The sequence below is a fragment of the Phyllobates terribilis genome, unplaced genomic scaffold, assembly GCF_046119375.1.
Source record: "Phyllobates terribilis strain yellow unplaced genomic scaffold, ASM4611937v1 Scaffold_4__5_contigs__length_816908805, whole genome shotgun sequence".
NCBI lineage: Eukaryota > Metazoa > Chordata > Amphibia > Anura > Dendrobatidae > Phyllobates > Phyllobates terribilis.
In genome coordinates this window covers 602,731,452-602,756,345 of record NW_027362764.1, presented here as the reverse complement: position 1 = coordinate 602,756,345, position 24,894 = coordinate 602,731,452, and the positions used below count along the sequence as shown (strand labels likewise).

The 24,894-nt window shown below is 45.8% G+C and overlaps 1 protein-coding gene across 3 annotated transcripts in view; it reads left to right on the top strand.

Moving 5' to 3' along the window:
- The first annotated feature begins 3,787 nt into the window (after positions 1–3,787).
- CCDC178 (coiled-coil domain containing 178) overlaps positions 3,788–24,894 on the top strand; it is an 825,613-nt gene continuing 804,506 nt past the window's right edge. For all 3 annotated transcript variants that reach the window (XM_073676720.1, XM_073676718.1, XM_073676719.1), the window contains exon 1: positions 3,788–3,917. The gene's annotated coding sequence lies outside the window, so the exon portion shown is untranslated. The remainder of the gene's footprint in view (positions 3,918–24,894) is intronic.

Below are 24,894 nucleotides of genomic sequence, written 5' to 3'. Positions count from 1 at the left end.
CTTTCCTTCACAGACTGCTCCCCATGGTTCCTCTTTCTGTCACAAACTGATCCCCATGGCTCCTCTTTCTCTCACAGACTGCTCCCCATAGCACCTCTGTCTCTCACAGATTGCTCCCCATGGCTCCTCTTTCTCTTACAGATTGCTCCCCATGGCTCCTCTTTCTCTCACAGACTGCTCCCCATGGCTCCTCTTTCTCTCACAGACTGCTCCCCATGGTTCCTCTTTCTATCACAAACTGATCCCCATGGCTCCTCTTTCTCTCACAGACTGCTCCCCATAGCACCTCTGTCTCTCACAGATTGCTCCCCATGGCTCCTCTTTCTCTCACAGACTGCTCCCCATGGCTCCTCTTTCTCTCACAGACTGCTCCCCATGGCTCCTCTTTCCTTCACAGACTGCTCCCCATGGTTCCTCTTTCTGTCACAAACTGATCCCCATGGCTCCTCTTTCTCTCACAGACTGCTCCCCATAGCACCTCTGTCTCTCACAGATTGCTCCCCATGGCTCCTCTTTCTCTCACAGATTGCTCCCCATGGCTCCTCTTTCTCTCACAGACTGCTCCCCATGGCTCCTCTTTCTCTCACAGACTGCTCCCCATGGTTCCTCTTTCTATCACAAACTGATCCCCATGGCTCCTCTTTCTCTCACAGACTGCTCCCCATAGCACCTCTGTCTCTCACAGATTGCTCCCCATGGCTCCTCTTTCTCTCACAGACTGCTCCCCATGGCTCCTCTTTCTCTCACAGACTGCTCCCCATGGCTCCTCTTTCTCTCACAGACTGCTCCCCATGGCTCCTCTTTCTCTCACAGATTGCTCCCCATGGCTCCTCTTTCTCTCACAGATTGCTCCCCATGGCTCCTCTTTCTCTCACAGACTGCTCCCCATGGCTCCTCTTTCTCTCACAGACTGCTCCCCATGGCTCCTCTTTCTCTCACAGATTGCTCCCCATGGCTCCTCTGTCTCTCAGATTGCTCCCCATGGCTCCTCTTTCTCTCACAGACTGCTCCCCATGGCTCCTCTTTCTCTCACAGACTGCTCCCCATGGTTCCTCTTTCTATCACAAACTGATCCCCATGGCTCCTCTTTCTCTCACAGACTGCTCCCCATAGCACCTCTGTCTCTCACAGATTGCTCCCCATGGCTCCTCTTTCTCTCACAGACTGCTCCCCATAGCACCTCTGTCTCTCACAGACTACTCCCTATGGCTCCTCTTTCTCTCACAGACTGCTCCCCATGGCTCCTCTTTCTCTCACAGATTGCTCCCCATGGCTCCTCTTTCTCTCACAGATTGCTCCCCATAGCACCTCTGTCTCTCACAGACTGCTCCCAATGGCTCCTCTTTCTCTCACAGACTGCTCCCAATGGCTCCTCTTTCTCTCACAGACTGCTCCCAATGGCTCCTCTTTCTCTCACAGACTGCTCCCCATGGCTCCTCTTTCTCTCACAGACTGCTCCCCATGGCTCCTCTTTCTCTCACAGACTGCTCCCCATGGCCCCTCTTTCCCTCACAGAGTACTCCCGATGACCCCTCTTTCTCTTACAGACTGCTCCCCATGGCTCCTCTTTCTCTCACAGACTGCTCCCCATGGCTCCTCTTTCTCTTACAGACTGCTCCCCATGGCTCCTCTTTCTCTCACAGACTACTCCCTATGGCCCCTCTTTCTCTCACAGACTACTCCCTATGGCCCCTCTTTCCTTCACAGACTGCTTCCCATGGATCCTCTTTCTCTCACAGACTGCTCCCCATGGCTCCTCTTTCTCTCACAGACTATTCCCCATGGCCCCTCTTTCCTTCACAGACTGCACCCCATGGCTACTCTTTCTCTCACAGACTGTTCCCCATGGCCCTTCTTTCCTTCACAGACTGCTCCCCATGGCTCCTCTTTCACTCAGAGACTGCTCCCAAAGTACTCCCGATGACCCCTCTTTCTCTTACAGACTGCGCCCCATGGCTACTTTTTCTCTCACAGACTACTTCCCATGGCCCCTCTTTCCTTCACAGACTGCTCCCCATGGCTCCTCTTTCTATCACAAACTGCTCCCCATGGCTCCTCTTTCTCTCACAGACTACTCCCCTTGGCTCCTCTTTCTCTCACAGACTGTTCCCCATGGCCCCTCTTTCCTTCACAGACTGCTCCCCATGGCTCCTCTTTCCTTCACAGACTGCTCCCCATGGCTCCTCTTTCTCTCACAGACTGCTCCCCATGGCTCCTCTGTCTCTCACAGATTGCTCCCCATGGCTCCTCTTTCTCTCACAGACTGCTCCCCATGGCTCCTCTTTCTCTCACAGACTGCTCCCCATGGTTCCTCTTTCTATCACAAACTGATCCCCATGGCTCCTCTTTCTCTCACAGACTGCTCCCCATAGCACCTCTGTCTCTCACAGATTGCTCCCCATGGCTCCTCTTTCTCTCACAGACTGCTCCCCATAGCACCTCTGTCTCTCACAGACTACTCCCTATGGCTCCTCTTTCTCTCACAGACTGCTCCCCATGGCTCCTCTTTCTCTCACAGATTGCTCCCCATGGCTCCTCTTTCTCTCACAGATTGCTCCCCATAGCACCTCTGTCTCTCACAGACTGCTCCCCATGGCTCCTCTTTCTCTCACAGACTGCTCCCTATGGCTCCTCTTTCTCTCACAGACTGCTCCCCATGGCTCCTCTTTCTCTCACAGATTGCTCCCCATGGCTCCTCTTTCTCTCACAGATTGCTCCCCATAGCACCTCTGTCTCTCACAGACTGCTCCCCATAGCACCTCTGTCTCTCACAGACTACTCCCTATGGCTCCTCTTTCTCTCACAGACTGCTCCCCATGGCTCCTCTTTCTCTCACAGATTGCTCCCCATGGCTCCTCTTTCTCTCACAGATTGCTCCCCATAGCACCTCTGTCTCTCACAGACTGCTCCCCATGGCTCCTCTTTCTCTCACAGACTGCTCCCTATGGCTCCTCTTTCTCTCACAGACTGCTCCCCATGGCTCCTCTTTCTCTCACAGATTGCTCCCCATGGCTCCTCTTTCTCTCACAGATTGCTCCCCATAGCACCTCTGTCTCTCACAGACTGCTCCCCATGGCTCCTCTTTCTCTCACAGACTGCTCCCCATGGCTCCTCTTTCTCTCACAGACTGCTCCCCATGGCTCCTCTTTCTCTCACAGATTGCTCCCCATGGCTACTTTTTCTCTCACAGACTACTTCCCATGGCCCCGCTTTCCTTCACAGACTGCTCCCCATGGCTCCTCTTTCTATCACAAACTGCTCCCCATGGCTCCTCTTTCTCTCACAGATTGCTCCCCATGGCCCCTTTTTCCTTCACAGACTGCTCCCCATAGCTCCTCTTTCTCTCACAGACTGCTCCCCATGGCTCCTCTTTCTATCACAAACTGATCCCCATGGCTCCTCTTTCTCTCACAGACTGCTCCCCATAGCTCCTCTTTCTCTCACAGACTGCTCCCCATAGCACCTCTGTCTCTCACAGATTGCTCCCCATGGCTCCTCTTTCTATCACAAACTGATCCCCATGGCTCCTCTTTCTCTCACAGACCGCTCCCCATGGCTCCTCTTTCTCTCACAGACTGCTCCCCATGGCTCCTCTTTCTCTCACAGACCGCTCCCCATGGCTCCTCTTTCTCTCACAGACTGCTGTACTCCTTTCCTCGGCTTCCACATTGTCCTACTACAAAGCAGCCTCCTCTATCTCTATACTTCTTTCCCCCATAGTGAAGCATAGTTCGCACCCAGCAGCCGGAGCCTCACCGCTATCATCCAATCACTGCTCCAATGGAAGGGAACTGGGTGCACTGACGTCATAAGCAGTAGGCGGTGATCGGTGCAGTGTTTGCCGGTTACCATGGTGTTCTGTCCTCAATCACTGCGCCTGTAACCGGTGTTACCAGCAGCTGCTGTGCGGTCAGGAGGTAGGATCTGCGCCCGCTGCTGTCCGTCACTGCTCATCAGTCCTGTCGGTACCGTCCCCTCAGTTATTACAGCTCAGTGTGAGCAGAGCGCTGCCTTATGTAGCAGAGCTCGTCATGTGCAGCGCCCCTGCTGCGCGTCTGTGGATAGTACAGGTGTGTCCCTGTCCTGTAATATGTCCACAGTCCGCGCAGCCGTGGGTTCTCTCACTGTGGAGTGGGGTTAAACGTTTGTTCCAAAGTTCACTCCTTCGCTCCCTGAGTAATGGGAGAAGTCTGTGTGCTCCTGTCTGAGATCCTGTAGATTGTAAGAACAGAAGGGAAACTGCTGCTACACACCTGGATTTGCCATGCATCCTCTTCTAGCCCGATACTTGGGCAGCCTCTTGTATCCGTTCTTGTCCTGTATCAATCCGTTATGATCCGTTTCCCAAAGCGTTTAGGGCCCCATTTATTATTGCATTTGTGATGTGTTTAGTATTTTGCTCCTGTTTTGTTTGCTCTTTTTTTTAAAGTGTATTTTATGTGTTCACCACAAAGGGGTAGAGTTCAGGGTTTCCCAATGTTTTTGAGTTCGTAATTTTTAACTATTAGTGCAATTTTTGCGCCATTTTTTTTAATCCAGTAAGAGAAAAGCCATTACTCCGTCCTCCGTGAGAAAACTCCGTTTATTGTAGCTTTATTCCATATGTGCTAAAACCCCTGAACGCAGGTCATCAAACGTCTGACGCGTTTCGGGAGTAAACTTCCTTACTCAGCTTATTCAAGCTGTCGAGCACCCTGGATCAGCCCATTACACGTGTGGTATTCAGCTGTTGGTTTTTTATGTTGGATTTTTTTTTTTAATGTGCGACTTATTGCACTAAAAAGGCTGAAGACACAAAGACTTTATTTTACTTTGCGCAAAATTCATGAAAACGCTGGCGCCATTTTGAAGAATTTGCCATGTGCCAAAACAGTAGTTTTTCACCACATATGGGGTATTGGTGTGCTCAGGGGAAATTGCACAACACATTTTATGGTCCATTTTCTCCCGTTATCCTTGTGAAAATGAAAAATTTAGGGCTAAAACAACATTTTTGTGGCAAAAATGTAATTGTTTATTTTCACTGCTTAACGTTATAAAATTCTGTGAAGCACCTGGGGGTTCAAGGTGCTCACCATACCTCTAGATAAGTTCCTTGAGGGGTTTAGTTTCCAAAATGGGGTCACTTGTGGGAGGTTTCCACTGACTAGGCACATCAGGGGCTTTCAAAATGCAACATGATGTCAGTGCTCAATTCCAGCCAATTTTGTGTTTCAAAAAGTCTTATGGTGCTCCTTCCCTTCCATGCCTTGCCGTGCGCCAAAACAGTAGTTTTCCCCCACATGAGGTATCTGTATTCTTAGGAGAAATTGCACAACAAATTTTGAGGTCCATTTTCTCCTGTTACCCTTGTAAAAAGAAAATTATTTGGGGCTAAAGTAATATTTTTGTGAAAAAAAGTAAAATATTCATTTTTTTATTCCACGTTGCTTTAATTCCTGTGAAGCATCTGAATGGTTAATAAGCTTCTTGAATGTGATTTTGAGCAGAGATGAGCAAACCCGAACCTAAATGTTTGGGGCTCGTACCGGACAGTTAGAGAGAGATAATTTTCTACCTCAAAAGATCAGGTCCCCATTGTTTTCAGTGGGGTTTGGGTTCTGGTTGAATTTCGGGTACAGTTCTGGTAGCCTAACCGAATATTTCTAATAAAGTTTGGGTCGGTTACCAGAACCCGAAATTCCACGGGTCTGCTCATCATATTTTGAGCACTTTCAGGGGTGCAATTTTTAGAATGGTGTCACTTTTCAGTATTTTCTGTCAAATAAGCCCCTCAGTCACTTCAAATGTGATATGGTCCCTAAAAAAATGGTTTTGTAAATTTTGTTGGAGAAATGAGAAATAGATCAACCTTTAACCCTTCTAACTTCCAACAACAAAACAAAATTATGTTTCAAAAATGATACTGATGCTGTAAAGTAGAGATGTGGTAAATGTTATTTATTAAATATTTTGTGTGATATAACACTCAGCTTTAAGAGCATAAAAATAAGGTTTGAAATGGCTAAATTTTCACCAAATTTCTGATATTTTCACAAATAAACACAAGTCAAGTCACATAGAACAAATTTTACCGCTGTCATGAAGTACAATATGTCTCGAAAAAGCAATCTCAAAATCACTGGGATCTGTTGAAGCATTCCGAGTTACAGTGGCATGTAAAAGTTTTGGCACCCCTGGTCAAAATTACTGTTATTTTGAACAGTTAAGCATGTTGAAGATGAAAAGATCTCTAAAAGGCCTTTTAAAAACTAGAAAAAGGAAAATGGGCCAATGCAAAAGTTCGGACACCCTTGAAGATTTGTGTGCTCAGATAACTTTGACCAAGGTTTCAGACCTTAATTAGCCTGTTAGGGTTATGGCTTGTTCACTATCATCGTTAGGAAAGGCCAGGTGATGCAAATTTCCCAGCTTTATAAAAACCCAGTCTCCTCTAGCCTTGTGCCCCAAACAGCAGTGATGGGTTCTTCTAAGCAGCTGCCTAGCACTCTGAAACTAAAAATGGTGGAAGCCCACAATGTGGGAAAAATGCTATAAGAAGATAGCAAAGCGTTTTCAAGTTGCCCTTTCCTCAGTTCGAAATGTAATTAACAAATGGCAGTTAACAGGAACAGTGGAGGTCAATATAAGGTCTGGAAGACCAAGAAAAATTTCAGTGAGAGCTGCTCATAGGATTGCTAGAGAGTCAAATCAGAACTTGACTGCAAAAGAATTTCAGAAAGATTTAGCAGACTCTGGAGTTGTGGTACATTGTTCTACTGTTCGGAGACACATGCACATATATGGCCTTCATGAAAGAGTCATCAGAAGAAAACCTCTCCTGCATCCTCACCATAAAATTCAGCATCAGAGGTATGCAAAAGAACATCTAAACAAGCCTCTTGCATTTTGGAAACAAGTCCTGTGGATCGATGAGGTCAAAATAGAATTCTATGGCCACAATGATCAAAAGTATGTGTGGAGAAAAAAGGGCACAGAACTTCAGGAAAAGAACACATTGCCAACCATTAAGCATGGGGGTGGATCAATCATGCTTTGGGGTTGTGTTGCAGCTAATGGCACAGGGAACATTTCACAGGTAGAGGGAAGAATGGATTCAATGAAATTTCAATAAATTCTTGATGAAAACATAACACCGTCTGTAAAAAAGCGAAGTTGAAAAGAGGATGGCTTCTACAAATGGATAATGATCCTAAACACACGTCAAAATCCACAATAGACTACCTCAAAAGGCGCAAACTGAAGGTTTTACAATGGCCCTCGCAGTCCCCTGATCTGAACATCATTGAAAATCTGTGGCTAGACTTAAAAAACAAAGCTCTCACAGAGCTGGAAGAATTTTCCAAGGAAGAATGAATGAAAATCCCTCAAACAAGAATTGAAAGACTCTTGGCTAGCTAGAAAAAGCGTTTACAAGCTGTGATACTTTCAAAAGAGGGTGCTGCTAGGTACTAACCATTCATCGGCCCATTTTCCTCTTTGTAATTTTTAAAATGTAAAAGATGACAATATACATATATTTTTTTGCCTAAAAGTAAAAAGGAAATGTGTAATATTTAACTTTAGGCCTTTTAGGGATCATTTCATCTTCAACTTGCTTAACTGTTCACAATAAGAGTAATTTTGACCAGGGTTGCCCAATCTTATACATGCCACTATACAGTTGTATGGAGCGAGGCCACGTCCTATAGTCTGCCACGTCAGTACAAGTGTATGGAGCATAACTCATACATACCCTCCGGTCCCGGGTCAGAAACCGGCGAATCCCTGCAGCGCACAGAGCGTGTACTGGGGGAATCCAGAAGTCTGCAGTCACACAGAGTGACTGCAGACTTATCGATTTTGACCGGACAACCCTTTTAAGCAGTCCTTCCAATCAGTGTTCACAATGGTCACGTGCCATAGTGCTGGCATCATGGGTCTTCCCATAGTGATGATGCCAGTGAAGTACGGTCACTGATGCTGGCTGCCTTTAAAAAACATACTGGTAGGACTGCCGGAGGTAACTAGTGTTTCTTTTTTGTTTTATAACATTTGTACTGTAGCTGTTTATAAATGTTTCAGATGTTGAATACTCCGAGCCCATGACTGCTTATTACTAGGATATGTTGTGATTGCTGATTGTGGTGTTCTGGCTACTTTGCCTTCACATATGGCTACCACAAAGTGCCTGCAACAACAACTATTTCTCCCAACTCTCTCATACATGAACGCTCATATGTTTTAAATGGGGCGGAGCTGTGGGAGGAGATAAGCTGTCACTCAGTGGCTATCTCCTGGAGAATGAAATGGTTATCAGTTTTGCAATAACACAAAATATATCTGTCAGAGCTCCTACTCCCAAAGGCTCTCTCTGCACTCCCTCTCCCTACTCTTAGTTGTTTTAGAGACAGCAGCAGGGAGGTGGTTATACACAGATCTCTAGTGGAGAGGGAAGAAAACATGTACAGTCTCAGGGAGGGCAGATAATACAGGCTACAGATATAGCTACCGCATTCACACAACCATATTATTGGTCCGAGTGCTTTTCTTGGAAATACTCACCGCACTCAGACCAATTTTAATTAATAATGCTTTTCAGATTACCTTTTTTTCACACTGACTGTCTTTGTGAAAAAAAAAATAGCAGCATGCACTATTCTCTTCCGTATTTCGGATTAGACTTGCCCTTTCAAGTCTATGAGTGCGCCAAAATAAATTGTATCCCATACAGATTATCCGTACTTCATCTGATTTTTACGGATACATTGAAATTCTTTTACATAGGAAACTGTAGTTGTTCTTCTAAATTTTAATAACTGCTGATGTATAAAACTGGGTGTCATTTGGATGACAACACAGATGAAAAAAAAAAAAATATTTTTTCTGAATGAAAATTGGGCATTTTAATATGACGTGACACACAGATGACACTGCGCACGATCTGACAAATAAAAAGCTACATCGGGGAAGCCGGTAGGTAATAGATCCACTGGCTTTCCGTCTAGTCGCCAGGCACCACTGACCTTGACATAATGCCGGAGCCACACAAATTGGTGTGCTCATCTCTAGACCTGACCATTCTTTTGGCATCTTCTGCTTGGAAGCCACTCCCTTTTAATACTTAAAATTTACAAAAAGAAAAACGCCGGAGGCAAATCCACCACAAAACATGTCAGATGTGGAAAAAAAATGCTTAAGAAAAATTTAGTAGGTTCACGATTTTCTAAAAGATGGCATGTGCACATACCTTTAGGCTATGTGCAGACACAGGTTTTTGAAGCGTTCAAAAACAAGTTTTTCTACCAAAAAAAAAACGCTAATTTTTTGCAAAATTTTTCTTTTCCTTTTGAAGTTTGGGAACTTTTTGGGAGAGTTTTTTTTTCCCAAGTGTTTTTGGAGCCTTTTGACCTGGCAGCTTCTCATTTGGAGCTGATTTAATCAGAGGCCACTTCAGAGACTTGATACCCACTTTCTTTTTTTTACCGCCAGGTGTTTTTGAAAATCTGAAGTAGAAAAAAAAACCACTCAAACTCCTCATCTGATCAGTGAAGTGGATTAAAATTGAAATGAATAGGATGAGGCAATTTTTGTGGCATTTTTTAGGTGGATTCACTACAAAAAACTCCTAGAAAGAAACCTCCTGTCTGCCTCTAATGAATCCGTTAAAAAATCCCACTAGCTTAGTGTTAATAGGAAACGTAATTTAAAGGGCATTATCCCTGTGACAATTTCTCTTCAAATACAATAATCTAACTTTGTTTTTGTCAGAAAATGTCACTGTAGATTTACAGAGAAAAACTGTAATTAATCTCAAACAATTAAAAATGAAATATCCAGAGTGGTCCCAAGAGCCTGAAAATTCCAGATAAATGAATGCACTGTTAAATTAATCTATATACAGTTGCTGGGGCTCACGTCCGTGTGGGGGATTTTACTTAACCTCTGATGGCAAATAGCAAAGCTCTCACTAATCTGTCACAAAGTGGATCCTGAGGCAGTGAATACATATTATTGTATTACCATATGCTGATCCTTTATGCTCAGATTCAATTGAAATTCAGTTCACATAAATCCACTTTCAAAGTGGAAAAGATTTTGCATGCATTCATGTGTTCATAACCTAATGGAACATCACAGCAGAGGAAATTGTACATCACGTTATAACCACAAGTGCAGACGTTTGACACGCTTGTAAGGATCTATGCGAAATTTTCCGTGTTGCCAGAAATTGGTCTGACCAGGAGGCCCATGCACTTGTGAATTTCCCATATTTAGCACACCTTGATAAGCACATTCTTACCCTAAGAGCTCATTTTATTTAATAGGATTTGCATTGGAGTCGTAATATAAACTGTAGTATCTCTTACACATAAGCTTATTTCAGAGTCATAAAACTTCTCATGTCTAACGATGTATCTGTAAACCTTTTTAAACAAATATACGTTCTGACTTAGGCTTTTGCATAAAACACTACAGAAAAGCGGGCGCGGGCGCTTCGCTCGTCTATGCTCTGCCACCCATATTCTTCAAATTGTTTTTTTTACAGATTGCTACCACTCACTGGTATTCTCATTGCTGGCAATTATACTGCTTTACTATAATCATTATACTGCTGATTCTTATAATTCTCAATTTCTTTTATGTATATGATAAATGTAGGAGAAGCATTTATTTGCTCTCACAATCATTGTTTCCCTTAACCTCTCTGTCTCCAATGTTTTCTCCTAGTGAGAAACATACAAGACCCCCTTAATAAAGATATAAGGTGCCAAAAACTTTGGCTCAGTGGTTAGCATGGTGGTTCTGTGGTTAGCATGGTGGCTCAGTGGTTAGCACAGTGATACAGTAGTTAGTACTGTTGCTTTCTAGCACTGGGGTCCTGGGTTCACATCCCACTAAAGACAACATCTGCAAAGAGTTTGTTTGTTTCCATCCTGAGCCAAAGATATACTGATAAGAAATGTAAGCTGTGAGCCCCAATGGGTACAGTGATGATTGTAATGTCTGTAAAGCGTTGTTAAAATTATTCACGCTATGGGGGCAAGTATCCCTTTCCTTGACGTGATGATTTTTGACACAAATCCACACCCTTTCCATGTCTCTTTATAAAAATGTGTCATCAGAAAATGGCAAAAATCAGATTTTTATGTTAAATATAATTTTTAAATATTTTTGATAATTTTTTAATTTTTCATATCATTATCTATAACTTTTTTATTTTATTTACAATTTTCACACTGATTACTAAGTCGTATACTCATAGTTCCTGTTCTATGTTGACGACTTTTCACTAGTCTCATTGTCATCGTAGACCGGATTACACTAAAAGGTAACTGATTACACAGGATCCGCCTTTCACAATAGGTGATGTCACAGTTCACCTATCCCTTCACAATGACCCAGGTTAGAAAATGCCTAGTTTAGACTTTTATACAAACCAATAGGGTCTGAGTAAATCTATTGCTGCTATTGTCTATTTGCCCAACAGGAATTAGGCGTTCAGGCCTAGTGGACAGCGTGAAAATTATAAGATTTGTATTTATTTATTTATTTTTTAAAGCCGAAAGTAATCTGAAAAATAATAGAAAAAAAATGTCATTAAAAACATTTAAAAGGGTTGTCCATTACTCGGCCAATCGCTTTTCAATTGCTATATTTCCCAGTGTAAAATAACCAAAGCCTATACTTACTTACAGTGCTGACACCGTTCTAGCAACATCGGCACTTGGTTTCCCAGGGTTTGTGTGACATTTTTATGCTACATTAGCCCCGCAGCCAATCAACGACCACCTCACTCTCACTTTATTTTGGACGTAAATGATATTCAGAGGAAGTCAGAGATCATCAGCAGCAGCTCTCACTTTTTCCAGGTGTCAGTTTAGTCCAAAGGAAGTTAAAGTGAAGCTGTACAATGGCTGCAGGGTTGGCGTGGCATAACAATGGAATGGCATCTGAGGTGAGTATAGGGTGCTGTTATTTTACATGAGGGAATACAGCAATTGAGAAGGGGTTTTCCAAGTAGTGGACATAAAACCCCTTTAAACAATAGGTAACTTTTCAATAAGGCATTCAATCCACTTCCCACCCATAGTTGCTAACAATGTACTTCTTCTGAAGAAGAGAGTCATGCACAGGTTCTAACCAAACAATAGCAAAGGTGAAGGCCAGGACCCAATAGCAGCTGCATGATCTGCCCACTTGGTCACCCTTGCCTTTTCATTTTTCTCCACAGTACAGGAATCCTAAACACATAGTGATGTCACACAGTACAGGAATCCTAAACACACAGTGATGTCACACAGTACAGGGATCCTAAACACATAGTGATGTCACACAGTACAGGAATGCTAAACACATAGTAATGTCATACAGTACAGGTATCCTAAACACACAGTGATGTCACACAGTACAGGAATCCTAAACACACAATGATGTCACACAGCACAGGGATCCTAAACACATAGTGATGTCACACAGTACAGGAATCCTAAACACACAGTGATGTCACACAGTACAGGAATCCTAAACACACAGTGATGTCACACAGCACAGGAATCCTAAACACACAGTGGTGTCATACAGTACAGGAATCCTAAACACACAGTGATGTCACACAGCACAGGGATCCTAAACACATAGTGATGTTACACAGTACAGGAATCCTAAACACACAGTGATGTCACAATACAGGGATCCTAAACACACAGTGATGTCACACAATACTGGAATCCTAAACACACAGTGATGTCACAATATAGGGATCCTAAACACACAGTGATGTCACACAGTACAGGGATCCTAAACACATAGTGATGTCACACAATACAGGGATCTTAAACACATAGTAATGTCACATAGTACAGGGATCCTAAACACATAGTGATGTCACAGTACAGGGATCCTAAACACATAGTGATGTCACAGTACAGGGATATTGTAACATACCTGGCGGCGTCCTTGCATAGTGGTCCATCTCCCACTGTGCAAGAGCGCGCACTTGATCTCCAATGCAGAATGTCTCTCTGGCTTCCCTCCATGCTGTCTGTTTGCTTCTGTTTCTGCTGCTTAAGGGCGGCGCCCGATCACTTCCTGCTTTTTGTACCTGCTGCAGGCACACCCCTTGTGCGTCCTCAGCCTATTGCTGTCTGTCACCTGGTATTTAAACCAGCTGCTCCAATTAACCCATGCCTGAGCATCTTGCCCTGTCAGTTGGCTTCTTGTCTCTGACGTGCCAGGTCCTGTTTATGTTACCTGTCTTGCAGTATCTGTTCCCGTGTCTGTACTGTGTCCTACCTGTGTACTCTAACCTGCAGTCTGTAGACGTTCTCTAGCCTGTTGTCTTCTGCCTATCCTGGAGGCTGTATTTCCAGGCCCGTGTGATCACGCTCCTAGCCTGTTCTTTCCGCCTTCTAGGGGCCGCATACCTAGACCTGTTCCTGTATCTTGCCTGTTCTTGTCTGTATACTCTCCTAGCCTGTTACCTGTTTTTCTCCATGTCCGTACCTTCCCTTTTCTTGCAGAATCTGATCCCTTACCTATCTCCTACTCGTTGTCTCTGTACTCCCGTTTGTGAGTTTAGAGTCCACTCGCTACTTCATTGCAAGTATCCTGTGTGTACCTGGTTCTGCCTTTCCCTTCCAGTCTGTTCCGTGTGAACAGAGTCCTGTCCACTCCGCTCTGCCTTGCTTGCCGCTTCGGCGGTTCTTGCCTGCCCAGCCCTGTCCACCGCGTCTGCGGTTTCGCTTTGCTCTGCCCTGTCCACCGCGTCTGCGGTTTCGCTTTGCTCAGCCCTGTCTACCGCATCTGCGGTTTTGCTTTGCTCAGCCTTGTCCACCGCGTCTGCAGTTTCGCTTTGCTCAGCCCTGTACACCGCGTCTGCGGTTTCGCTTTGCTCAGCCCTGTCCACCGCATCTGCGGTTTCGCTTTGCTCAGCCCTGTCCACCGCGTCTGCGGTTTCGCTTTGCTCAGCCCTGTCCACCGCGTCTGCGGTTTCGCTTTGCTCAGCCCTGTCCACCGCGTCTGCGGTTTCGCTTTGCTCAGCCCTGTCCACCGCGTCTGCGGTTTCGCTTTGCTCAGCCCTGTCCACCGCGTCTGCGGTTTCGCTTTGCTCAGGCCTGTCCACCGCGTCTGCGGTTTCGCTTTGCTCAGCCCTGTCCACCGCATCTGCGGTTTCGCTTTGCTCAGCCTTGTCTACCGCGTCTGCGATTTTGCTCTGCTCAGCCTTGTCTACCGCGTCTTGGTTCTGCTCTTCTCAGCCTTGTCTACCGCGTCTGCGGTTTTGCTCTGCTCAGCCTTGTCTACCGCGTCTGCGGTTCTGCTCTGCTCAGCCTTGTCTACCGCACCTGCGGTTTCGCTTTACTCTGTTTGTTTACCACATCTGCTCTGAATTTGTCTCCCAGTCTGTACTGGACCCTACCCAGCCTTCACTCTAGTCTGCCTGTTCCTGTATTCCCCGGTGTGGGTCAACAGCCGTGTCCGGAGTCTGACCTGGAGTAGACCCTGGTCCCTCTGCTCGGTTCCTCCCTGGTGCACTGGCGTCGTATGCCGTCGTGCGACCTTGGATCGGGCAGATACTTAGTTACGCCCCTCCAGACACTCTCTGGTTCATGGCACAGTGGAACCACTAAACACGCACACGCCAGTCAGTCCGGGCGTGTGCATTACAGCATGCTCAGGCCATGGTTCCCGTTGAGCCCCACGGCCTTCGCTCTCTGAGACTTTTTCCAGCGAATACGTGCTTCTAGAAGAAATTTATTTTTTTGCTACCAGCTGAGTTTCAGGCGTATTACGCATCCGTCCAGATGGATCTATCAGCACTCGTTCCTGCGGATCCGCCACGGTACTATGGGGATCCAAGACTGAGTCGTGCATTTGTGGAGCTATGCATGCTACACTTCAAGTTCTACCCTCTTTGTTTTCCCACCGATCGGGTTAAGGTGGGATTCATGATGTCTTACCTAATGGGTGATGCCTTGGAATGGATCAACCCCCTATGGGAAGCACAGGATCCTATCCTCCTGGACCTTCAGGCCTTTCTGGTGGCCTTTCTAATGGTCTTCAATGACCCTAATCCAGAGGCTCCTGCAGAAGCTTCACTTCCCAATAACCCGGAGCAGCCCCGTTGGGTAATGTGTGTGGGTAGCGCACTAGTCCTCCTGCCCGAAGAGACTACTGCCCACCCAGAATCCACACAGGATGACTACGCTCTCCGGAATACTTCTCCCAACCTTAAGAGGCAGTCCAGACGTGCTAGGCGTAGAGGCAAGCCGTCACGCCAGGGTCTGTCCTCCCAAAGACCTCCTGACTCTAACCCTGAAGTCCCTGCCGAAGCTTTACTTCCCAGTATCCCGGAGCAGCCCCGACGGGTAATGTGCGTGGGTAGCGCAACAGTTCTCCTGCCCGAAGAGACTGCTGCCCACCCAGAATCCACATCGGAGGACCCCCTGTTGCCTCCTGAATCCCCCGGGATACTACTTGATGACAATTGGAGAGAGACTTCCCTATACTCTGCACCTGATACCTCGCCTGCTTCTTCCAGTGAGTCCGACCTAGTGTTCTCCGAAGCAGAGGTTACCCCCGAGTCTCTACACCCCTCCGATCAGGCGGAGGATCTCCAGTTGTCTCCTGAACCCTTCGGGGTGCTACCTGGTAGCGAATGGACTGAGACTTTCCTATACTCGGTACTTGATACCTCGGCTGCTTCATCCAGTGAGTCCGACCTAGTGTACTCCGAAGCAGAGGTTACCCATGAGTCTCTTCACCCCTCTGACCTGGCGGAGGACCTCCAGTTGTCTCCTGAGCCCTTCGGGGTGCTACCTGGTAGCGAAAGGACAGAGACTCTCCTATACTCTGTACCTGATACCTCGCTCGCTTCGTCCAGTGAGTCCAACCTAGTGTACTCCGAAGCAGAGGTTATTCCCGAGTCTCTATACCCCTCCGACCAGGCGGAGGACCTCCAGTTGTCTCCAGAATCCTTCGGGGTGCCACTTGGTGGTGAATGGACAGAGACTTTCCTATACTCGGCACGCGATACCTCGCCTGCTTCGTCCAGTGAGTCCGACCAAGTGTTTTCTGAAGCAGAGGTTACCCCCGAGTCTCTGCACTCCTCTGACCCGGCAGAGGACCTCCAGTTGTCTCCTGAACCCTTCGGGGTGCTACTTGATAGCGAATGGACAGAGACTCTCCTATACTCGGTACCTGATACCTCGCCTGCTTCATCCAGTGAGTCTGAACAAGTGTACTCCGAAGCGGAGGTTACCCCCGAGTCTCTGCCCCCCTCCAACCCGGCGGAGGACTTCCAGTTGTCTTCTGTATCCTCTGGGGTGCCACCTGAATATATGTGGAGAGAGACTTCCTTATGTGCTGTTCCTGGTACTCCACCCTTTTCGTCTGTTGCTGAGGATGGCTGGATAGGAGGTAGCATCCTAGCTAACCAGATGAGACCAGTTTTTCCTGTGGACAGTGGAAGTGATCTCCTTGAAGTGAAGGATTGGCCCTCGAATTCCCTGCGGAAGATTCTGGCAGAACTGAAGAAGAGGGGGCGTAAGGGGGGGGGGTACTGTAACATACCTGGCGGCGTCCTTGCATAGTGGTCCATCTCCCACTGTGCAAGAGCGCGCACTTGATCTCCAATCCAGAATGTCTCTCTGGCTTCCCTCCATGCTGTCTGTTTGCTTCTGTTTCTGCTGCTTAAGGGCGGCGCCCGGTCACTTCCTGCTTTTTGTACCTGCTGCAGGCAGACCCCTTGTGCGTCCTCAGCCTATTGCTGTCTGTCACCTGGTATTTAAACCAGCTGCTCCAATTAACCCATGCCTGAGCATCTTGCCCTGTCAGTTGGCTTCTTTTCTCTGACATGCCAGGTCCTGTTTATGTTACCTGTCTTGCAGTATCTGTTCCCGTGTCTGTACTGTGTCCTACCTGTGTACTCTAACCTGCAGTCTGTAGACATTCTCTAGCCTGTTGTCTTCTGCCTATCCTGGAGGCTGTATTTCCAGGCCCGTGTGATCACGCTCCTAGCCTGTTCTTTCCGCTTTCTAGGGGCCGCATACCTAGACCTGTTCCTGTATCTAGCCTGTTCTTGTCTGTATACTCTCCTAGCCTGTTACCTGTTTTTCTCCATGTCCGTACCTTCCCTTTTCTTGCAGAATCTGATCCCGCACCTATCTCCTACTCGTTGTCTCTGTACTCCCGTTTGTGAGTTTAGAGTCCACTCGCTACTTAATTGCAAGTATCCTGTGTGTACCTGGTTCTGCCTTTCCCTTCCAGTCTGTTCCATGTGAACAGAGTCTTGTCCCCTCCGCTCTGCCTTGCTTGCCACTTCGGCGGTTCTTGCCTGCTCAGCCCTGTCCACCGTGTCTGCGGTTTCGCTTTGCTCTGCCCTGTCCACCGCGTCTGCGGTTTCGCTTTGCTCAGCCCTGTCCACCACGTCTGCGGTTTTGCTTTGCTCAGCCCTGTCCACCGCGTCTGCAGTTTCGCTTTGCTCAGCCCTGTCCACCGCGTCTGCGGTTTCGCTTTGCTCAGCCCTGTCCACCGCGTCTGCGGTTTCGCTTTGCTCTGCCCTGTCCACCGCATCTGCAGTTTCGCTTTGCTCAGCCCTGTCCACCGCGTCTGCAGTTTCGCTTTGCTCAGCCCTGTCCACCGCGTCTGCGGTTTCGCTTTGCTCAGTCCTGTCCACCGCGTCTGCGGTTTCGCTTTGCTCAGCCCTGTCCACCGCGTCTGCGGTTTCGCTTTGCTCAGTCCTGTCCACCACGTCTGCGGTTTCGCTTTGCTCAGCCCTGTCCACCGCGTCTGCGGTTTCGCTTTGCTCAGCCCTGTCCACCGCGTCTGCGGTTTTGCTTTGCTCAGCCCTGTCCACCGCGTCTGCGGTTTTGCTCTGCTCAGCCTTGTCTACCGCGTCTGCGGTTCTGCTCTGCTCAGCCTTGTCTACTGCGTCTGCGGTTTTGCTCTGCTCAGCCTTGTCTACCGCGTCTGCGGTTCTGCTCTGCTCAGACTTGTCTACCGCACCTGCGGTTTCGCTTTACTCTGTTTGTTTATCGCATCTGCGGCTCTGAATTTGTCTCCCAGTCTGTACTGGACCCTACCCAGCCTTCGCTCTAGTCTGCCTGTTCCTGTATTCCCCGGTGTGGGTCAACAGCCGTGTCCGGAGTCTGACCTGGAGTAGACCCTGGTCCCTCTGCTCGGTTCCTCCCTGGTGCACTGGCATTGTATGCCGTCGTGCGACCTTGGTCGGATCGGGCAGATACTTAGTTACGCCCCTCCAGACACTCTCCGGTTCATGGAACAGTGGAACCACTCAACACGCACACGCCAGTCAGTCTGGGCGTGTGCATTACAGATATTAAACACATAGTGATGTCACAGTACAGGGATCCTAAACACATAGTGCTGTCACACAGTACAGGGATCCTAAACAAATAGTGAAGTCACACAGTACAGGGATCCTAAACACATAGTGATGTCACACAGTACAGGAATCCTAAACACATAGTGATGTCACACAGTACAGGAATCCTAAACACAGTGATGTCACACAGTACAGGGATCCTAAACAAATAGTGATGTCACACAGAACAGGAATCTTAAACACATAGTGATGTCACACAGTACAGGAATCCTAAACACATAGTGATGTCACACAGTACAGGAATCCTAAACACAGTGATGTCACACAGTACAGAAATCCTAAACACACAGTGATGTCACACAGTACAGGGATCCTAAACACACAGTGATGTCACATAGTACAGGAATCCTAAACACACAGTCATGTCACACAGTACAGGAATCCTAAACACACAGTGATGTCACACAGTACAGGGATCCTAAACACATAGTGATGTCACACAGTACAGGAGTCCAAACACATAGTGATGTCACACAGTACAGGAATCCTAAACACATAGTGATGTCACACAGTACAGGAATCCTAAACACACAGCGATGTCACAAAGTACAGGAATCCTAAACACACAGTGATGTCACAATACAGGGATCCTAAACACACATTGATGTAACCCAGTACAGGAATCCTAAACACACAGTGATGTCACACAGTACAGGAATCCTAAACACACAGTGATGTCACACAGTACAGGAATCCTAAACACACAGTGATGTCACACAGCATAGGGATCCTAAACACATAGTGATGTCACACAGTACAGGAATCCTAAACACACAGTGATGTCACAGAGTGCAGGAATCCTAAACACACAGTGATGTCACACACTACAGGGATCCAAAACACATAGTGATGTCACACAGTACAGGGATCCTAAACACATAGTGATGTCACAGTACAGGGATCCTAAACACATAGTGATGTCACAGTACAGGGATCTTAAACACAGTGATGTCACAGTACAGGGATCCTAAACACATAGTGATGTCACAGTACAGGGATCCTAAACACATAGTGATGTCACACAGTACAGGGATCCTAAACAAATAGTGATCTCAAACAGTACAGGGATCCTAAACAAATAGTGATGTTCCACAGAACAAGAATCCTAAACACATAGTAATGTCACACAGTACAGGAATCCTAAACACATAGTGATGTCACACAGTACAGGAATCCTAAACACACAGTGATGTCACACATTGCAGGAATCCTAAACACATAGTGATGTAACACAGTACAGGTATCCTAAACACATAGTGATGTCACACAGTACAGGAATCCTAAACACACAATGATGTCACAAAACAGGGATCCTAAACACACAGTGATGTCACACAGTACAGGAATCGTAAACACACAATGATGTCACACAGCACAGGGATCCTAAACACATAGTGATGTCACACAGTACAGGAATCTTAAACACACAGTGATGTCACACAGTACAGGAATCCTAAACACACAGTGATGTCACACAGCACAGGAATCCTAAACACACAGTGATATCACACAGTACAGGAATCCTAAACACACAGTGATATCACACAGTACAGGAATCCTAAACACACAGAAATGTCACACAGTACAGGGATCCTAAACACATAGTGATGTCACAGTACAGGGATCCTAATCAAATAGTGATGTCACAGTACAGGGATCTTAAAGACAGTGATGTCACAGTACAGGGATCCTAAACACATAGTGATGTCACAGTACAGGGATCCTAAACACATAGTAATGTCACTCAGTACTGGGATCCTTAACACATAGTGATGTTACACAGTACAAGAATCCTAAACACATAGTGATGTCACACAGTACAGGAATCCTAAACACATAGTGATGTCACACAGTACAGGGAACCTAAACAAATAGTGATGTCACACAGAACAAGAATCCTAAACACATAGTGATGTCACACAGTACAGGAATCCTAAACACATAGTGATGTCACACAGTACAGGAATCCTAAACACACAGTGATGTCACACAGTACAGGAATCCTAAACACACAGTGATGTCACACAGTACAGGGATCCTAAGCACATAGTGATGTAACACAGTACAGGAATCCTAAACACATTGTAATGTCACACAGTACAGATATCCTAAACACATAGTGATGTCACACAGTACAGGAATCCTAAACACATAGTGATGTCACACAGTACAGGGATCCTAAACACACAGTGATGTCACACAGTGCAGGAATCCTAAACACAATGATGTCACAATACAGGGATCCTAAACACACAGTGATGTCACACAGTACAGGAATCCTAAACACACAATGATGTCACACAGTATATGGATCCTAAACACATAGTGATGTCACACAGAAAAGGAATCCTAAACACACAGTGATGTCACAATACAGGAATCCTAAACACACAGTGATGTCACAGTACAGGAATCCTAAACACATAATGATGTCACACAGTACATGGATCCTAAACACATAGTGATGTCACAGTACAGGGATCCTAAACACATAGTGATGTCACAGTACAGAGAGCCTAAACACATAGTGATGTCACAGTACAGGGATCCTAAGCACATAGTGATGTCACACAGTATAGGGATCCTAAACACATAGTGATGTCACACAGTACAGGAATCCAAAACACATAGTGATATCACACAGTACAGGAATCCTACACACATAGTGATGTCACACTGTACAGGAATCCTAAACACATAGTGATGTCACACAGTACAGGGATCCTAAACACATAGTGATGTCAGACAGTACTGGAATCCTAAGCACATAGTGATGTCACACAGTACAGGAATCCTAAACACATAGTGATGTCACACAGTACAGGAAACCTAAACACACAGTGATGTCACACAGTACAGGAATCCTAAACACACAGTGATGTCACAATACACGGATCCTAAACACACAGTGATGTCGCACAGAACCGAAATCCTAAACACACAGTGATGCCACAATACAGGGATCTTATACACACAGTGATGTCACACAGTACAGGAATCCTAAACACATAGTGATGTCACACAGCACAGGGATCCTAAACACATAGTGATGTCACACAGCACAGGGATCCTAAACACATAGTGATGTCACACAGTACAGGAATCCTAAACACACAGTGATGTCACAGTACAGGGATCCTAAACACACAGTGATGTCACAGTACAGGGATCCTAAACACACAGTGATGTCACACACTAAAGGGTTCCTATACACATAGTGATGTCACACAGCACAGGGATCCTAAACACATAGTGATGTCACAGTACAGGGATCCTAAACACATAGTGATGTCTCAGTACATGGATCTTAAACACAGTGATGTCACAGTACAGGAATCCTAAACACACAATGATGTCACACAGTATATGCATCCTAAACACATAGTGATGTCACACAGAACAGGAATCCTAAACACACAGTGATGTCACAATACAGGAATCCTAAACACACAGTGATGTCACAGTACAGGAATCCTAAACACATAATGATGTCACACAGTACATGGATCCTAAACACATAGTGATGTCACAGTACAGGGATCCTAAACACATAGTGATGTCACAGTACAGAGAGCCTAAACACATAGTGATGTCACAGTACAGGGATCCTAAGCACATAGTGATGTCACACAGTATAGGGATCCTAAACACATAGTGATGTCACACAGTACAGGAATCCAAAACACATAGTGATATCACACAGTACAGGAATCCTACACACATAGTGATGTCACACTGTACAGGAATCCTAAACACACGGTGATGTCACACAGTGCAGGAATCCTAAACACATAGTGATGTCACACAGTACAGGAATCCTAAACACACAGTGATGTCACACAGTACAGAAATCCTAAACACACAGTGATGTCACAATACAGGGATCCCAAACACACAGTGATGTCACACAGTACAGGAATCCTAAACACACAGTGATGTCACACAGTACAGGGATCCTAAACACATAGTGATGTTACACAGTACAGGAATCCTAAACACACAGTGATGTCACACAGTACAGGGATCCTAAACAAATAGTGATGTCACACAGTACAGGGATCCTAAACAAATAGTGATGTCACACAGTACAGCGATCCTAAACCCATAGTGATGTCACACAGTACAGGAATCCTAAACACACAGTGATGTCACACAGTACAGGAATCCTAAACACATAGTGATGTCACACAGTACAGGGATCCTAAACACATAGTGATGTCAGACAGTACTGGAATCCTAAGCACATAGTGATGTCACACAGTACAGGAATCCTAAACACATAGTGATGTCACACAGTACAGGAAACCTAAACACACAGTGATGTCACACAGTACAGGAATCCTAAACACACAGTGATGTCACAATACAGGGATCCTAAACACACAGTGATGTCGCACAGTACCGAAATCCTAAACACACAGTGATGCCGCAATACAGGGATCCTATACACACAGTGATGTCACACAGTACAGGAATCCTAAACACATAGTGATTTCACACAGCACAGGGATCCTAAATACATAGTGATGTCACACAGTATAGGAATCCTAAACACACAGTGATGTCACAGTACAGGGATCCTAAACACACAGTGATGTCACAGTACAGGGATCCTAAACACACAGTGATGTCACACACTAAAGGGTTCCTATACACATAGTGATGTCACACAGCACAGGGATCCTAATCACATAGTGATGTCACACAGTACAGGAATCCTAAACACATAGTGATGTCACACAGTACAGGGATCCTAAATAAATAGTGATGTCACACAGAACAAGAAACCTAAACACATAGTGATGTCACACAGTACAGGAATCCTAAACACATAGTGATGTCACACAGTACAGGAATCCTAAACACACAGTGATGTCACACAGTACAGAAATCCTAAACACACAGTGATGTCACAATACAGGGATCCCAAACACACAGTGATGTCACACAGTACAGGAATCCTAAACACACAGTGATGTCACACAGTACAGGGATCCTAAACACATAGTGATGTTACACAGTACAGGAATCCTAAACACACAGTGATGTCACACAGTACAGGGATCCTAAACAAATAGTGATGTCACACAGTACAGGGATCCTAAACAAATAGTGATGTCACACAGTACAGCGATCCTAAACCCATAGTGATGTCACACAGTACAGGAATCCTAAACACACAGTGATGTCACACAGTACAGGAATCCTAAACACATAGTGATGTCACACAGTACAGGGATCCTAAACACATAGTGATGTCAGACAGTACTGGAATCCTAAGCACATAGTGATGTCACACAGTACAGGAATCCTAAACACATAGTGATGTCACACAGTACAGGAAACCTAAACACACAGTGATGTCACACAGTACAGGAATCCTAAACACACAGTGATGTCACAATACAGGGATCCTAAACACACAGTGATGTCGCACAGTACCGAAATCCTAAACACACAGTGATGCCGCAATACAGGGATCCTATACACACAGTGATGTCACACAGTACAGGAATCCTAAACACATAGTGATTTCACACAGCACAGGGATCCTAAATACATAGTGATGTCACACAGTATAGGAATCCTAAACACACAGTGATGTCACAGTACAGGGATCCTAAACACACAGTGATGTCACAGTACAGGGATCCTAAACACACAGTGATGTCACACACTAAAGGGTTCCTATACACATAGTGATGTCACACAGCACAGGGATCCTAATCACATAGTGATGTCACACAGTACAGGAATCCTAAACACATAGTGATGTCACACAGTACAGGGATCCTAAATAAATAGTGATGTCACACAGAACAAGAAACCTAAACACATAGTGATGTCACACAGTACAGGAATCCTAAACACATAGTGATGTCACACAGTACAGGAATCCTAAACACACAGTGATGTCACACAGTACAGGAATCCTAAACACATAGTGATGTCACACAGTACAGGAATCCTAAACACATAGTGATGTCACACAGTACAGCGATCCTAAACACATAGTGATGTCACACAGTACAGGAATTCTAAACACACAGTGATGTCACACAGTACAGGAATCCTAAACACATAGTGATGTCACACAGTACAGGGATCCTAAACACATAGTGATGTCAGACAGTACTGGAATCCTAAACACATAGTGATGTCACACAGTACCGAAATCCTAAACACACAGTGATGCCACAATACAGGGATCCTAAACACACAGTGATGTCACACAGTACAGGAATCCTAAACACACAGTGATGTCACACAGCACAGGGATCCTAATCACATAGTGATGTCACAGTACAGGAATCCTAAACACACAGTGATGTCACAGTACAGGGATCCTAAACACACAGTGATGTCACAGTACAGGGATCCTAAACACACAGTGATGTCACACAGTACAGTGATCCTAAACAAATAGTGATGTCACACAGTACAGGGATCCTAAACAAATAGTGATGTCACACAGTACAGGGATCCTAAACACATAGTGATGTCACACA